Source organism: Rhinolophus sinicus, chromosome 9, assembly GCF_057876585.1.
Source record: "Rhinolophus sinicus isolate RSI-liver-muscle chromosome 9, RSI-T2T, whole genome shotgun sequence".
Classification (NCBI taxonomy): domain Eukaryota; kingdom Metazoa; phylum Chordata; class Mammalia; order Chiroptera; family Rhinolophidae; genus Rhinolophus; species Rhinolophus sinicus.
The window spans coordinates 2,897,192-2,912,840 of NC_142509.1; the positions used below are offsets into that span (position 1 = coordinate 2,897,192).

The following is a 15,649-nucleotide window of genomic DNA, read 5'->3' on the forward strand; positions in this document are numbered from 1 at the left end:
AGTATTTGGGCTTCTTGTTGCTTTGAAAGAATAGAGGGGGCAGATAATGGGTTTTCCCAAGTTCATTTTTTTTGTCTTTTTATTTGTCTGACAACCAGGACAGAGAACAGGATCCTATAAGGGTTTGGGTCAGAAGCCTTATCAGGACTCAGCCACAGTGCTTGGTAGAGAACACAGAAAGGCCATGCCATTGGAGAAGAATAAGGGCTACTCTAGACCTACCCTAACAAAGTTTAAAAACAAGAGCAGAAAGAATAAGTAGCCTTGATTTAACTGCATTCTAGAACAAAATTCAACACTCTATTAAGGAAGACCACAAAAGCCAGACACTCAACAACATAGGATCTGTAATATTCAGCATCAAATCATAAATTATTATATATAAAGAAGTTGGAAAATGTCACCCATAAACAGGAGAAAAATCAGTTAACAAAAACAGACTCAAGAATGACAGAGATAATAAAATTAACACACAAGAAGTTCAAAACCACTATTATGTTCAAGGACTTTAAGGAAAAATGTGGGTAAAATGCAACAAGTAGAGAAACAGAAAAGTAGATGGAAATTTTATAAATTTTACTAACAATTGTCACCCCAATAAATTTAATAAAATAAAATTTAAAAAAAGAACATAAAAGAACCAAAGAGAAATCCTAGAATTAAAAAAAAACAACAACAACAACAAAAATGGCAGTAAAAACGTCACGACGTGAGCTTAACAGCAGAAGAAAAGATTAGTGAATTTGAATACACCAAAAATAGAAATTATATAAACTGAAACGCAGTTCCAAAAAGGCTGAAAAAAATAGCAGTTTCAGTGTACTGCAGCAATAGATGTATGACAACAATAGACAGTGAAAAATTTTAAGTACATACGCTTTGTACGTGGTTTTCTGATATTAAATTCAATAGAAACTATAAGTTAAGGACTCATTTCAGTTCTAAAACAATCATTAAAAGTAGGTAAAGTAAGGTATAAATCATAAAGCAACATAAGACATAAAATGGAATAGTGAAAATTACTCATCCAAAATTAGGCTGGAAAGAGACAAAATACTCAGGGAACAAAAAGCACACAGCAAGATAGCAGTCTGTTTTTTAAAGAATATGCTATCTTTCAATTATAGTTGAAATACAGTATTATGTTAGTTTCAGTACAACATAGTGATGAGTCATCTATACAAGTTACAAGGTGGTTACTTCAATATATTTGCTACCCATATGACTCCACACATAGTCATCACAATATTATTGACTATATTCCCCATGCTATACTGCACATCCCCAGGACTATTCTGCAACCACCAATTTGCACTTCTTAGCCCCTTACCCTTTTCACTCATCCATCCAACCCTCCTCCCATCTGGTAACCATCAAAATGCTCTCTGTATCTATGAGTCTGTCTCTGTCTCCTCTGTTTGTTTATTTTGCCCGTTAAATTACACATATAAGTGAAATCACATGATACTTGTCTTTCTCTGCTTGACTCATTTCATTTAGAATAATATCCTTCAGGCTCATGCATGCTGCCATAGATGGCAAGGTTCCATTCCCTTTCATGGCTGAGCAATATTCCATCTGTATATGTATCACCTTCTCTTTAGCCATTCATCCACATCTTGGTTATTGTAAATAATGCTGCAATGAACATATGGATGCACACTTACCTTTGAAGTAGTGTTTTGGGTTTCTTCGGATAAATACCTAGAAGTGGGACTACTGGGTTCTTCTTTGTCTCTTGTTATAGTCTTTGTTTTAGTCTATTTTGTCTGGTATAAGTATTACTAACTTGGCCGGCTTTTCTTTCTCTTTCTTCCTTTCTTTCTTCTTTCTTTCTTTCCTTCCTTCCTTCCTTCCTTCCTTCTTTCTTTATTTCCATTTTCATGAAATATCTTTTTCCCATCCTGTTACTTTCATTCTGTATGTCTTTTGATCTGCATTCTTTCTGGCAGCATATGTGAGGGTCTTGTTTTCTTATTCATTCAGCCACCCTATATCTTTTGATTGGAGCATTTAATCCATTTGCATTTAAAGTAATTATTGATAGATATGTAGTATTGCCATTTTATTATTCATATTTTTATCCTCCTCCTCCTCCTCCTCCTCTTCTTCTTCAAGAAGTCCCTTTAACATTTCTTGTAATGTTGGTTTGGTGGTGATGAACTTCTTCAGCATTTTCTTGTCTGGGAAGCTCTGTATCTCTCCTTTGATTCTAAGTGATAGCTTTGCTGGGTAGAGTAATCTTAGTTGTAGGTTCTTGTTTTTCATCTATATGAATGTTTTGTGTCAATCTCTTTTGGCTTGCAAAGTTTCTGCTGAGAAATCAACTGACAGTCTTATGGAAGCTCCCTTGTATGTGAGCTCCCATAAGCTCACATACACATGAGCTTGTATGTGTAATGGTGTATCTCTTGCTGCTTTTAAGATTTTCTCTTTGTCTTTAATCATTCACATTTTCATTATGATGTGTCTTACTGTGGGACTCTTTGGGTTCGTTGTGTTTGGAACTGTCTGAGCTTCCTGGGCTTGTATATCTATTTTCTTCACCAGGTTAAGAAAGTTTTCCATGATGATTTCTTCAAAAAGGTTTTCAATTCCTTGCTTTCTTTTTTCCCCTTCTGGTACCCCTATGATGCAAATATTGGTACACTTGATATTGTCCCAGAGGACTCTTGAACTGTCCTCATTTTTTTTTTTTTTAATGTTCTGATTGGTGTTTTCTGCTACCTTAACTTCTAAATTGCTGATTTGATCCTCTGCCTCATCTAATTTACTGTTAATTCCCTCTAAGGTATTCTTCATTTTAGTTATTGTATTCTTCATTTCTAAAGATTCCTTTTTTTATGTTTCTTATCTCTTCCTTGAAGTTCTCACTGAGATTCTTGATCATTCTTATAACCAGTGTTTTGAACCCTGTGTCTGGTAAATTGTTTGTGTTCATTTTGTTTAGCTTCTTTTTCTGGCTTTTTGTTCCGTTTTTTAATTTGGGACATTTCTTTTTTCCTCCATTTTGGCTGTCTCCCTGTATTTGTTTCTATGTATTAAGTAGGACTTCTTTGTCTCTGGTCTTACTAGAGTGGCCTTATGTAGTAGGTGTCCTGTGGGACCCAGTGGCTCAGTCTCCCTGATCACCTGACCCAGATGCTGTAGGTGTGTCCCTTATTTGGGTCGTGTGTGCCCTCCTATTGTAGTTGAGTTTTGATTGCATGTCAATGGGAGAGATTGATCCTCAGACTGATTGGTTGTGAGGAATGGCCATGAGTACAGTAAAGGAGCTGTTGTGCAGGGGCTGACCCTATGCAGCAGGACTGGCTTTAGTGTGCCTCTGGTGCCTGATGAGTCTGCCTTTAGAGTGTGTCATTTCTGCAGGTAGTTGGGTGATCCTGTGTTGTGTCTGAAGCTGGGAACATAGTGTCTTGGTTGGGGCCTCTTGGAAAATGCTGTGTTGCAAGCCAAGTTCAGCCACTGCCTGTGTCCTACCCAGGGCCACTTGGTATGAGCTACAAAGTGAAGTGCAAATGGTTGGTAATAGTACTGGGCTTGGAGGTGCCCAGGACAGTCCAAGCCATGAACTGAGGTCAGCTTCCCCTAATTATGGGCGTGGGGATGCTTAGCAAGAGATATAGGGCACACTGAGGCCAGATGCTGCTTGTTTGAGTTTTGTGAAACTTTGAAAGATTTTAGGATAGTCCACAGCATGAGCCAAGACAGGACAATTGTATGGAAAAGCCACTGGAAGCAGCTTGGCTGGGTCCACAAGTTGGGTGGCATGGGGTGTCAGGGAATCACCAGGGTGGGGCCAATGGTGTTAGCTAGATTGATGGAGACTCAGATATGGTGCTTGCCTACATGTGCAGTTTGTGTGGGGAAAGAGCTCAACGAAGGGACCATGGCTTCTGCGAGTACTCTGTCTAGGAGAAAGCTGCCCCTCCAGCCCTTGCCTTGAAGCCAGACAATTCAGTTCCTCCACATTTGTCCCTGGCACCTTTCAAGCTCCTGCCCCAGCATTGGAGATTGGAACGAGTGAGTTCATCGGTGAATAAGTCCATGTAGGGCTCTTTAAGAGGCACGCCTGGGACTCCAGCAGCCCTCCATCTCAATCAGCTGCAATCTCTGCTAGTTTTCACAGCCATAGATTATGGGGACTTCTTCCCCTAGTACTACAACCCTGGAATGGGAAACCTGGCATGGGGCTGAGACTCCTCACTCCTCAGGGAGAACCACGACAGCTGAGATACCCCTTCCAATTTTTAACTGCTACATGTGGCTGTGGGATCAGCCCACTTAGCATCTCCAAAACCCTCCTACCATTTTCGACATGACTTCTTTTGTATATACTTAGTTACAGGACTTCTGTTCTGCTAGACTTCAGGTGATTCTCAATGATGGAGGTTGTGTAATTTAGTTGTAATTTTGATGTAGTTGTGGGAGAAGGGCAGCACAGCATTTACCTACTCTGCCATCTTGACCAGAACTCAAGATAGCAGCTTTATATACAACTATTTAAATAAATGCATTAAATGTAAATGGAATAAATAGTCTATTAAAATATGAAATTGTCATACTGTATTAAAAAATATTCCCCAGTATGTGCGAATTAGAACAGACTCACATATAATAAAAAGACACAAATAGATAAAAAGTAAATGTGTAGAAAAAAGATTATCATGAAAATGTTGATTATAAGAATGATGCAAATAATAATAATAAATACAACCAAAAAGAAAATTATGCACTGGCTATATTAATATTAGAGAAAGCTGACTTTAGGAAAATTAGTATTATCTGAGAAAAATTTAATAATGATAAAAAGTCAAAGCATAAAAAGATACAGTGATTATAAAAGGGTATGCATCTAAAAACAGAGCATTGAAATTCATGTAGCAAAAATGGAAGGAAAAGGAGGAAGAAATAGATAAATTCACAATTATACTTAGAGATGTCAACATTCTTATCTCAACAATTGATAGAATAACTAAATAGAAAATCAATAAGCAAGTAGAAAAATTGAACCATCCTATTAACCAACACAACCTAATTTACATGTGTAAATTACTACTCCCAACAATTGGAAAATCCACATTCTTTTCAAGTGCACATAAAACATCACAAAGATATTCCCTATGCTAAGCCGTAAGACAGTCTCAATAATTTGAAATAGTTTAAATTATTTAGGGTATGTTCTCTGATCACATCAGGATTAAATTTGAAATCAATAATTAAAAGGCATTTGGAAAATCCTCTTATATTTGGAAATAAACAAAAACACTTCTTATTAAACCACAGGTCCAAGAAAAAATTAAAAGGAAATTATCAGTATTTTGAACTAAATAAAATAAAAACATATCAAATTTATAGGATGAGGTTGAAACAGTGCTTAGAAAGAAATTTATAACTTTAAATGTTTATGTTAGAAAATAAGAATGGTTTAAAAACAGTGATCTAAAATGGTTTAAAAGCAGAGACCATAAGAAGCTAGAAACATCAGAAAAAAATGAAACAAAAGTAAGAATACAAAAGGAAATGATAAGGATAAGAGCAGAAATCAATTAAGTAAAAAATGGGCAAATAATAAAGGAAAAAATAATGAAAATAATTTGGTTCTTGAAAAAGAATAATAAAATTTATAAGCTGTTACTATACTAATGAAAAAAAGAAAATAAAAATTATCAATACTACAAATGAAAGGACAGATATTAATATAGATCATTCAAACTTAAAAACTTGATCAGTGAATATTATAAAAAACTTTATGAGTGTAAATTTGAGAAAAATAAAAAGTCAGAATAGCTCTATATCCACTAAAAATTAATTCATATTTTTAAAACCGTACCACAGAGAAAATTCCAAACTCAGAAGGCTTTACTAGTGAATCCTATCAAACAATTAAGAAAAAAATACAAATTCTATGTAAACTCTTCTCACGTTTATGAGGCCACTGTTACCCTGATACCAAAACCACTTAAATATATTACAAAAAAATAAAATTATAGATTATACCACTCATTAACATAGATATAAAATTTGTTAAGAAAATATTAATAACCCTAATCCAACAATACATAAAATGGTGACTATATTATTATTATCTCATTATTTGAAGAAAATAATGTTTGACTAGATGATTTGACTAAACTCAATATCAGTAATAATAATAAGAAGAAGAAGAAGAAAATGAGAAATGGAAAGGAATTTCCTCAACCTCAAAAAGACCATTTATTTATTTTTCTAAGCACAGTTAACACTATATTTCTTTAACTGTAAAATATCAAATGCTTTCCTCCTTAGATAGGAAAAAAAGCAAGAATGTCTAGTCCCATCACTCTTATTCATCCTTATACTGGATGTCCTAGCCAGTACAATAAGACAATATAAACAAAAGACATCAGGACTGAAAAAAAAATAAAAAGGCAAACCTCTCTTGAACTGTAGATGACATGCTAAATGAAGAAGAAACTACTAAAGAATCTACCAAACAAAACAAACAAGCAAACAAACAAAACAAAACAAAACAAAAAAACCTCCTGGAGCTAATAAACGAATTTAGTATTATTATAGAGTTTAATGTCTATGTATAAAAGTCAATTGTATTTCTACATATTAGCAATAAAAATTGAAAAATAAACTGCAAACATACCATTTACAATAGCATTAAAAATGAAATGTTTAGAAATAATTAAACCAAAAAATATTAAGAGTTCTGGACTGGAAATTACAAAATATTGGTTGAGATAAATTAAGGAAGATCAGGTAAATGGAGAGATATACCATATTCATGGAATACAAGACTAAATGTTGTTAAGCTGACTGTTCTTAAATTGTTCTATAGATCACACAATTTTAATATTAAAAATCTAGCAGTCTTTTAAAATACAGAAACTGATAAACTCATTCTGTAATGTATTTAGAAGTGCAAGAACATAGAAGAGCCATAATAATTTTGAAAAGTATAACATAGTTGGAGGACTCATAGTACCTGAGTTTAATACCTATTATGAAGACACAGAAATTAAGACAGTGTAGTATTGATTTAAATATTTAAAAAATAGATTAATGAAACATAACTGAGGGTAGGAAGTAGACCCATACTTATATGATTTATTAATTTTTGAGCATAGTGCCTAAGTAACATTATGGGAAAGAAAATTATTTTGAACAAATTTTGCTAGAATACTGGCTATGTGTATGGGGGAAGATAGAGAAAGTGAAACTTCTGCTTCATGCCATACACAAAAATTACTTTGAGATTGATTATACACCTAAACCTAAACAAAACAAAACAAAAAACAAACAAACTATAACTGCACAATTCTAAACCTTGTAGAAAAAACATAGAAACTATATTAATGATATGGGATAAACAAATATTTCTTAGATACAACTCAGAAAGGACTAAGTATTAAGGAATTGATAAATTGGACATCAACTTAAATATCTATTTGTCTATCTATGCATCATATATATGTCATATATGTCACATATTTATGAAAAAATGACCTGTTTTCAGAATATATAACAGCTCCTTCAACTCAATAATAAAAAGTCAAACAACCAAAAAACAAAACGAATATAAGTCACTACACAAACGAAACTGAATAGCCAGTTGGCAATTGAAAAGGTGCTCAGTATCATTAGTCATCAGGGAAATGCAAATTTAAGTCAGAATGAGGTTCCACTATGTACTCATTAGAATAATTGAAAGACTAACCACCTCAGTTGTTCCTGGGGATGAGGAGCAATTAAAATTTTCATACATTATTGATGGAAGCATAAAGTGATACAGCTAGTTTTGAAATTAGTTTGACCATTTTTCACAGAATTAAATATATATATATATATATATATATATATATATATATATATATATATATATATATATATGGCCTATAACTCAGCAATTTCTATTCTAGGTATTCACTCAAGAAAAATTAAAACATATTTATACAAACAGATATGTACAAATTGTTCATAGCAGCTTTATACATGATAGCCAAAAGCTGGTAACAACCATCATAACCACCAAAGGAAAATGGAGACGTCATCAAAATGGCGGCCTGAGGTGAGACTCTGTAAATTTCACCTGGATTTACAACTAATCGAACAACTATAACTTCACAAAGGACTCCCTGCACAGCAGACTGAGAAGACGAAGAGGCCCACAACTGAATTCACCAAAAGGTGGGCAAATAGCGTGAGCAGGGGAGGAGGGAAGGGAGAAATGCGGAGATGGAGCCCTGCGGGCAAAGGAAGCAGACCTAGCTCAGTTCTCCGAGCTCACTCCGGAACTACCTCAGCTGTGGGAGACGGAAGAACTTGGACTGCTAGGGCTCTGTTGATGGTCCACAGGGCTTAGGGGACAGCATATAACACACCTGAACCCAACTCTCACGGCAGAGACTCGCAGAAAAGACAGAGGGAAGAAGGCTGAAAACGGTGGTTTAAGCCCTCACTGCCAAGCAGAGAACAGAAGCCTTAGGCACTGAGACTAGTGATCCCTCCCTAACCTCCGAGAGCTCGACCTGCCACAAACTGCCTGCTGCTAGAAGCTGAACAGTAGCAGTGTCAGATCAAAAGAACAGAATATTTGCTGTTCTGAGAACTGTGGAACACAGACAGATTCACAGCCCAACTAGGTCTGGCAAAGGGGAGGGAGCTGTGGAAACAGGACTGGCTGTGGTGGTGGTCACCGCCATTGCTCTGGGCCACCTCTCACAACTCACCCTGCCCCTGGCCCCACCTATCTTGGCGGATCCCTGTAGGAGTAAACAGAACTGCTGAAATGTACAGGCTCTGAATCTAGTGTAGGAAGAGCTTTGGAACTTCAAAAGCTCTCTGCATACACACAGGGAAACTGCGTCCTGTGACCTAGGCAAACTATTAACAGACGAGAAGCCTGACTCCCAGGAAATCCCCCCATTGTGTGAGAAGCTGGAATAGTGCAGAGAAAACATAGCACTACCGTGTAAGAGAGAAAAATAGGCTGCAGTCGCAGAGAAAATAAGACATTCTATCAACAAGTACCTGAAAACAAAAGAAAGACCACTTCCTATCAACCTGTTGCACAAGCCACTCCTGTAGATGTCTAGGAAGAGAAATAATAAATCAGTCATTGCCGTGAATAACCAAGGCAACAAGACAGCTCAGAAAGAAAGAGAAAAGTCTCCAGAAAAGGAACTGAAAGATATGGAAATGTATGACTTAAATGACAGAGCATTCAAGATTGCAGTTCTGAAAAAACTCAACGAGATGTAAGAAAACCCAGAAAGGCAGTTTAATGAACTCAGAAACACAATCAAAGAAAAACATCAACGTTTTACAAAAGAGATTGAAATTTTGAAAAAGAACCAAATAGAATTTCTGGAGATTAAGAACTCAATAGAAGAAATTAAGGATGAAATAGACAGCTTAAGTAGTAGAGTTGACAAGATAGAGGAAAGAATCTGTGACATTAAAGATAGAAACCTGAAAATGACAGGGATGGAAGAAGAAAGAGACTTGAGACTTAAAAGAAATGAAAGAACTCTACAATAACTTTCTGACTCCATCAGAAAGAGCAATATAAGACTAATGGGCAAACCAGAAGGAGAAGAAAGAGAGAGGGAACAGAGGATGTATTCAAACAAATTGTCGATGAGAACATCCCAAACTTGAGGAAAGAACTGGATCCTCGAATCCAAGAAGCAAATAGAACACCTAATTACCTCAATCCCAACAGGCCTTCTCCAAGGCACATTGTACTGAAGCTGTCTAAAATAAACGATAAAGAAAGAATCCTCAAGGCATCCAGGAAAAGAAGATGGTAACCTACAAAGGAAAGCCCATTACATTATCATCAGATTTTTCAGCAGAAATTCTACAAGCCAGGAGGGAGTAGAACCAAATATTCAAACTATTGAAAGAGAGAAATTATGAGCCAAGAATAATATATCCAGCAAAGATATCCTTTAGATATGAAGGAGGAATAAAGACCTTTCCAGACATACAGAAGCTGAGGGAATTTTCTAATACATGACCTGCACTACAAGAAATACTAAAGGAGGCTATTCGACCACCATCAACAGGGACAATTCGTGGCAACCAAAACTCAAAAAGGGGGAGAGTAAAGCCTGAACCGGAATAGGGGAATGGAGAAAGTAAGCGTGCTGAAGATAATGGAATACTCTAAATATCAAACTTTCTTTTACATAAACTTAAGGGTAACCACTCAAAAAAAATCGAGAACTGAAATACATACTGAAATAAAAGAAGAAACAGAGGGAAACATCATAGAATACCACCACACAGAAATAACAGACAACAACAAAAAGGCAAAGAAACAATGGAGACACAGCCTTACCAGAAAACTAAAGATAGAATGACAGGAAATCCTCACATATCAATAATCACCCTAAATGTAAATGGACTGAACTCACCAATAAAAAGGCACAGAGTAGCAGATTGGATCAAAAAACTAAACCCAACCATATGCTGTCTCCGAGAGACACATCTCAGCTACAAGGACAAGCATAGACTCAAAGTGAAAGGGTGGAAATTGACACTCCAAGCAAATGGTACCCAGAGAAAACCAGGTGTAGCCGTAATGATATCAGATGAAACAGACTTCAGGGTGAAAAGGTAACAAGAGTCAAAGATGGACATTTCATAATGGTAAAGGGGACTATACAACAAGAAGACATAACAGTCATCAATATTTATGTCCCCAATCAGAGAGCACCGAAATATACCAAGTAACTACTAACAGAACTAAAGGGAGAAATTGACCAAAACACAATCGTATTAGGGGACTTAAATACATCATTGACAGCTATGGATAGATCATCCAAACAGAAAATAAATAATGAAATACCAGCCCTTAATGACACATAGATGAAATGGACATAATTGACATATATAGAGCACTTCATCCTAAAACAACAGACTATATATTCTTTTTTAGTGTACATGGAAAATTCTCAAGCATAGACCATATATTGGGACATAAAATCAGCCTGAGCAAATTAATGAATATTGAAATTATATGAAGCATATTCTCTGATCACAAGGCTTTGAAATTGGATATCAACCACAAAAGAAAGCGGGAAAAAACACAAATACATGGAGATTAAACAACATACTTTTAAAGAACGACAAGGTCAAAGAAGAAATTAGAGGAGAGATCAAAACATACATAGAAACATGTGACAATGAAAATACATCCTACCAAAATTTTTGGGATGCAGCGAAAGAAGTTTTAAGAGGGAAAATTATATAATTCCAGGCCTATCTCAAGAAACAAGAAAAATCCTAAATAAACAACCTCATGTTACACCTTAAAGAACTAGAAAATGAAGAACAAGTGAAACCCAAGGTCAGCAGAAGAAAGGGAATAACAAAAATCAGAGCACAACTAAATGAAATAGAGAACAAAAAGACAATAGAAAAAATTAATGTGACAAAGAGCTGGTTCGTTGAAAAGATTAACAAAATTGACAAACCCTTGGCTAGACTCACTAAGATAGAAAGAGAGATAACACTACTTAACAAAATCAGAAATGAAATAGGGGAAGTTATCACGGACACCGCAGAAACACAAAGGATCATCCAAGAATACTATGCAGGACTATGTGCCCCCAAATTCAATAACCTAGAAGAAATGGACAAGTTCTTAGAAACATATAGCCTTCCCACACTGAACCATGAGAAACTGTAAAATCCAAACAGACCGATCACCAGTAACAAAATTGAATCAGTCATCCATAACCTTCCTAAAAGCAAAAGTCCTGGACCAGATGGCTTCACTAGTGAATTCTACCAAACCTTAAAAGACGATCTAATACCAATCCTGATCAAACTCTTCCAAAACATTGAAGAAGAGACAGTACTCCCTAACTCATTTTATGAGGGCAACATTATCCTGATACCAAAACCTGGCAAGGACAACACAAAAAAAGAAAACTACAGACCAATATCTCTGATGAATACAGATGCAAAAATCCTAACCAAATTTTAGCAAATCAAATACAACAATGCATTAAAAATATTATTCATCACAACCAAGTGGGGTTCATCCCCGGGGCACAAGGATGGTTCAACATCTGCAAATCCAAAAATGTGATACATCACATAAACAAAACAAAGGACAAAAATCATGTGATTATATCAATTGATGCAGAAAAAGCACTTGATAAGATACAACAACCATTTATGATTAAAACACTTAATAAAATAGGTACAGAAGGAAAATACCTTAACATAATAAAGGCCATATATGACAAGCCCTCAGCTAATCTCATAATTAATGGAGAAAAACTGAAGCCCTTTGCTCTACTTTCAGGAACACCCCTATCAGCTCTGCTTTTCCACACAGTGTTGGAAGTCCTTGCCAGAGCAATGAGGCAAGAAAAAGAAATAAAAGGCATCCAAATTGGGAATGAAGAAGTTAAATTATCACTCTTTGCAGATGACATCATGCTATATACAGAAAACCCTAAAGACTCCAGCAAGAAGCTATTACAAACAATCAACGAATACAGTAAAGTTGCCAGCTACAAAATCAACATACAAAAGTCCATTAGATTCCTATATACTAACAATGAAATCTCAGAAAAAGAAATACAAAAAACAATTCCTTTTTCAATTGCAGCAAAAAGTAAAATACCTAGGAATAAACTTAACCAAGGATGTGAAGGACGTATATGCTGAAAACTATAAGACATTTTTAAAAGAAATTGAAGAAGACACAAAGAAATGGAAAGACATTCCGTGCTCATGGATTGGAAGAATCAACATAGTTAAAATGGCCATATTACCCAAAGCAATATACAGATTTAATGCAGTCCCCATCAAAATCCCAATGGCATTTTTTAAAGAATTAGAACAAAAAATCATCACGTTTGTTTGGAACCACAAAAGACCCCGAATAGAAAAAGCAATATTAAGAAAAAAGAAGAATACTGTAGGTATCACACTCCCTGACTTTAGCTTGTACTACAGGGCTACAATCATCAAAACAGCATGGTATTGGCAGAAAAACAGACAGATAGACCAATGGAATAGAATTGAGAACCCAGAAATAAAATCACATATATTTGGACAGATAATTTTTGACAAAGAACCTAAAAACATCCAATGGAGGAAAGACAGCCTCTTCAATAAATGGTGCTGGCAGAATTGGATAGCCCCATGCAAAAGAATGAAACTGGACTGCTATCTGTCACCATGTACCAAAATTAATTCAAAATGAATCAAAGCCTTAAGCATAAGACCTGACACAATAAACTGCATAGAAGAAAACATAGGTACTAAACTTATGGACCTTGGGTTCAAAGAGCATTTTATGAATCTGATTCCAAAGGCAATGGAAGTAAAAGCTAAAATAAACGAATGGGACTATATGAAACTTAAAAGCTTCTGCACGGCAAAAGAAACTATCGACAAAATAAAGAGGCAACCAACTGAATGGGAGAAGATTTTTGCAAACAGTGCCTCCGATGAGGGGTTAATATCCAAAATATACAAGGAATCATGAAACTCAACAGCAAAAAAACAAACAACCCAATTGAAAAATGGGCAGAGGACCTGAAGAGACATTTCTCCAAAGAGGACATACAAATGGCAAATAGACATCTGAAAAAATGCTCAATATCACTAATCATCAGAGAAATGCAAATCAAAACCACAATGAGATATCACCTCACCCCAGTCAGAATGGCTATCATCAACAAGACAAATAGTAACAAATGTTGGAGAGGCTGTGGAGAAAAAGGAACCCTCATACACTGTTGGTGGAAATGCAGACTGGTGCAGCCGTTATGGAAGGCAGTGTGGAGGTTCCTCAAAAAATTACGAATAGAATTGCCATATGACCCAGCAATCCCTCTCCTGGGTATCTACCCAAAAAATCTGAAAACATTTATAGATAAAGACACGTGTGCTCCAATGTTCATTGCAGCTTTGTTTACGGTGGCCAAGATATGGAAACAACCAAAATGTCCTTCGATAAATGAATGGATAAAGAAGTTGTGGTATATATACACAATGGAATACTATTCGGCGGTTAAAAAAGATGATATAGGAACATTTGTGACAACATGAATGGATCTTGAGAGTATAAAGCTAAGCGAAATAAGTCAGACAGAAAAAGCAGAGAACCATATGATTTCACTGATATGTGGTATATAAACCAAAAACAACAAAAGAACAAGACAAACAAATGAGAAACAAAAACTCATAGACACAGACAATAGTTTAGTGGTTGCCAGAGGGTAAGGGGGGTTGGGGGTGGGTGGGAGATGAAGGTAAGGGGGATGGAATATATGGTGATGGAAGGAGAACTGATTCTTGATGGTTAACACACAATGGGATTTATAGATGATGTAATACAGAATTGTACACCTGAAATCTATGTAATTTTACTAACAATTGTCACCCTAATAAATTTTAAAAAAAAGAAAATGGAAAAAACAAATTTTTGTATATCCGTACAATGGAATACTAACTACTCAGCCATTAGAGAAATGAACTATTGAGGAAAGCAGCAACAGAACATGAGGGAACCTTAAAGACATTTGAGTGAAAGAATCCAGGACAGAAACGATACATATTGCATGATTTCATGTATAGTACGTTCTAGAAGAGACAAAACTAATCTTGCTGATAGAAATCAGAACAGTGGTCACCTCTGGGAGTGTAAGTTGGTAATTGATTGGGCAGAAGTTTTAGGGATCTTTTTGGGGTAATGGAAATGTTCTATCCAGTTAGTTCTGCTATAACACTTGTTTTGAAAATGGGAATTTGTTCCGGTATAATTGACATACTAGGGAAAATTTGATGCCTATGTGGATTTTTCATTGGCTTACGTGTGATTCTGTCTGCAAGAAACACTATGTGGATGCAAAAAATGGCATCAAGCTGAATTGAACGCATAGGAAAACACAAATCTCATACACAGGAAGTTACAAGGTGTGATCAAACAATACAGTGATTTTTTTTTTTTTTTTTAAGATTAATTGGGGAATACTGAGGAACAGTATGTTTTTCCAGGGCCCATCAGCTCCACGTCGTTGTCCTTCAATCTGGTTGTGGAGGGTACAGCTCAGCTCCAAGTCCAGTTGCAGTTTTCAATCTTTAGTTGGAAGGGGCACAGCCCACCATCCCATGCGGGAATTGAACCAGCAACCTTGTTGTTTAGATCATGGCTCTAACCAACTGAGCCGCCCCCCTGGCAGCTCAGTGGCAGCTCATTGTCTTCAATCTAGTTGTGGAGGGCGCAGCTCACTGGCCCATGTGGGAATTGAACCGGCAACTCTGTTGTTCAGAGCTCAGGCTCTAACCAACTGAGCCATCTGGCTGCCCCTGCAGTGAATGTTTAAATAAAAAAATATATATATATTCCAGTAATAGACACATTACCATTAATCCCCCTCATAAGGCTCCCCCTCACTTCAAGCACACTTATCCCATTGTTCTTGTCACTCTCTGAAGCAGTTCTGGAAGTCCTTTTTTGTGAGTGTCTTTAGTTGTGCTGCTGTGGCTGCCTTGATTTCCTGAATCATTTTGACTTTGGGGAAGGGCCAGAAGTCACATGGTGCCAGATCCGCTAAATAACGTGGATGAGGACACACCATAAGGTTTTTATTTGACAGAAATTGCCATATACCAGAAGCGATGT

General features: G+C 36.1%; 1 protein-coding gene across 4 annotated transcripts in view; it reads right to left on the reverse strand.

Annotated features, from left to right (window-relative positions):
* Positions 1 to 15,649, reverse strand: part of LOC148757269 (uncharacterized) — a 496,442-nt gene that overhangs the window by 53,767 nt on the left and 427,026 nt on the right. The window lies entirely within an intron of this gene.